The sequence below is a fragment of the Euphorbia lathyris genome, chromosome 1, assembly GCF_963576675.1.
Source record: "Euphorbia lathyris chromosome 1, ddEupLath1.1, whole genome shotgun sequence".
NCBI classification, from domain to species: domain Eukaryota; kingdom Viridiplantae; phylum Streptophyta; class Magnoliopsida; order Malpighiales; family Euphorbiaceae; genus Euphorbia; species Euphorbia lathyris.
The window spans coordinates 142834214-142837326 of record NC_088910.1 but is presented as its reverse complement, the minus strand read 5'-3'; the positions used below and the strand labels follow the sequence as shown (position 1 = coordinate 142837326).

General features: G+C 34.3%; 1 long non-coding RNA gene across 1 annotated transcript; it reads left to right on the top strand.

The window, feature by feature from the left end:
- The first annotated feature begins 1968 nt into the window (after nt 1-1968).
- LOC136217711 (uncharacterized) lies at nt 1969-2731 on the top strand. The gene is made up of 2 exons (XR_010683527.1): nt 1969-2098; nt 2328-2731. It is a non-coding gene; the product is annotated as an uncharacterized lncRNA (long non-coding RNA).
- The last annotated feature ends 382 nt before the right edge of the window (nt 2732-3113 follow it).

Below are 3113 nucleotides of genomic sequence, written 5' to 3'. Positions count from 1 at the left end.
TAAATCAGTACAAAAATTCAAGGATCAAATTATAAATTGAGTGAGACTTAATTATAACTAATTGTTCTTGTTCAAACAATGTTGATGACACTTTCGGAGTCTAATAATCAACGCTCGAGTCACGTTGGAGCTAAGTTTTTAAGATTAAAGAATAATTTTTGTTAAGTTGTTAATTAAATTTTTTATATATATTTGGTTGGGATACCTATCTAAGTGAATATTAATATATTTGGGAAGGTCTAAATAGTACCTTATCTTAATATATAAGGATTACTTAATACTATTTTAACTTTAAAATATGAAGGTTTATGCCAACTATAATAATTTATTTTTGTGTGTAAACTAAAAATTTATTAAGAATTAGAACAAACTTAACCTTTATATATATAAAGGGATAAATAATTTATCATGAAAATGAGTTTATTAATTTTTATGACAGTGATATATTTTTAATAGATAAATAAACTACATGATATAAAATGATGGCTAATGCATGTGATGAGTTTAACTAATAGCTGTTTCCAATGTCCTTTTGTTGATTATATATGAAATAGAACTTGTTCAAAGAACAGGTGAGGTTTCAGGACATATACAAGAATCTGGAAAAATATTCTGAGATAAAAAGAGTGAGAAACACATATATACATACCTGATGATCTTTATCTTTATTTGTGTACATACTGACGGGTTTGCTTCCATTCTCAGAATCTGAAGCTATATGTTCCTCTGAATCTGGTTGCTGCGTCGTCATTTTCGCGTGCTTCTTGGCTCTTAAAACCTTGATAACTTCTACAGACAAAAAGAGATGGAGAAAATCAGAGCGTGAGAGAGGGAAGGTATGCAGGAAGTGAGAAGAAGGGTGAAGAGGAATTGATCTGACCTTGAGTAGTAACAAGGCGATAAGCATGGCCAAGTGCTAGAGTATCATGTAGGCCTAAGAAGCTTAACACGAGTAAACTGAACAGGCTTGTTTTGGTAATCAGAAGTAACATCGGCAGATACAGGAGGCGGGAATGGAATAATCGTAGAAACATAATGGCTAGGGTTCATTTCTATCACCTCACTAGCTAGAAATGGACAATACATCATCTTAATCTTCCCACTAGGATGCTAAATCACTAAAGCTGCTGCTTTGTAAGAAAGCTAAAGGTAAATCTCTTCTAGCTCAGTTCGTTGTCTTTGTGTTGCTACATATATGTATGCTATTTTGAAGGCAAAGAACAAATTATGTTTAATTGGATTAGAATCTTAGATCTCTAATTTATGTAGTTAGTAGTCACCAATGTTATTTGTTTAATTGTATTAGAATCTTAGGTCTGTGTTTAATGGACTATCGTCAAATTGAGATATCACGATCGATCTTGCTGTTGTTCTTGCTTGTAATTCTCAAGTATTCCTCTGTGATGATTGGTCATAGTATCAGCATCTCGAAAAGAAGACTTTACCAATCCTAGCAGGCTGGCTTACCTAATCCAATCTATGTGGAAGGTGTGGATGAGCTTGTTTTACTTGCGCTTTCTTCCTTTTTAAGCGATCTTTCTTCTGCTCTTTCCTTAAAAGATGTTTGACAAACATTGTAGGTTGATTTATGATGCATCTCTATTAATTGTTTTAATCTATATCCTGATGAAATTTACCGTATTTTCTCCTTGTGCAATAGGTCTGTGATGCAAGCGATCTTTTGACCCTTCTCATCGTGCCTTGTTGTGGGTTCTTATATTATTTGCCCGTGGTCTCCTGATGTTCGGGACCGCGTGTTAATGGAGAGTGGCTCTAGTCCGATAGATGATGGTTTTGATTTGCCAAGGGGATTGCGAGGATTGAATAACCTAGGAAATACCTGTTTTATAAACTCGGTGCTTCAGGCATTGCTTCATACGCCACTTTTGAGGAATTACTTATTGAGCGATCGACATAATCGGTACAATTGTCAGAAGAAAAACGTTGTTAGCAATATTGGCAGTGCTGGAAAGAGGAATGCAAGTAATGGGGACAGCAAGAATGCGAAGTTGTGATTGGCTTGTGATATGGACGCCATGTTTTCAGCTGTCTTTCCCGGTGATAGATCGCGGTACAGCCCCTCAAAGTTTTTGTATAGGTATCGAACAGTCTGTGCTTTCCTTTTTTTTCAATTGGTATTTGAGTGAGTTTTGGCGTAATGTGGGTCCTCATATAGTTTTCCGTTATATTGCATTGACAGAATTAGTTCCCTTCGAGATCTGATTTTGAATGGCTTCACTTTTTTTTTTGTCTTGGATCCTTGCTTTGTACTTTTCTTTATGCTGATTTTTTCTCATTCTTGTTGATTTGGATTGTACTGATTACAGTTGGTGGCAACACGCTTCTAACTTGGCAAGTTATGAACAATAGGATGCTCATGAATTTTTCATCTCTATGCTTGATGGGATCCATGAAAAGGAAGAAAAGGGCCATCACAAGCCCTTTAATCATGGTAACGAACTTTTTTTTTGGGTCTTTCTGACACATTCTGCCAGATATCTATGCCAAGTCAAGTTTGTTTGTTACTGTGTTTGAACTACTGTTTCGAACTTGAAGTTGATCATGTGATGCACATGTGAAATACTGTTATTTATGGTTCCATATTGTGATAATCTACATTGCTAGTATTACAAATAGGTTTAAGCGCTGAGGTAGTACCTTGATCTGTACTTTCATTGTACGTCCATATAAAACAAATTTTTGAATTGTACTGTAGATCATGTGGCCCGTATGTTTTATTTATAGTGGGACTATATATGGATTTGTTTGTTGGGAATTTGACTTTTCTGATTGCTGTTATTAGATTTTATTAGACATGATTGTTACAGTTAATATATTTGATAGAAAAATTAGGAATGAACTGTTTATGCTGAGAGATTGTGATAGGTCCCAATCAGTTACTCAATTGGCAAAGAAAATATTCTGCTTAGGGTGAGAATTAACCACAGATAATTATTGAAAGTATTTTTTTCTCCCCTTTATTCAGTTCTAATTCAGAGTTTAAATACAAAGAAATTTCAACTACTATCCCTATTTTCTAGCAGCTATCTCTAAAAAATAGGAAAACAATAACAAATGCACGTTACATAAAGATATTCTACTTGACCTATTAT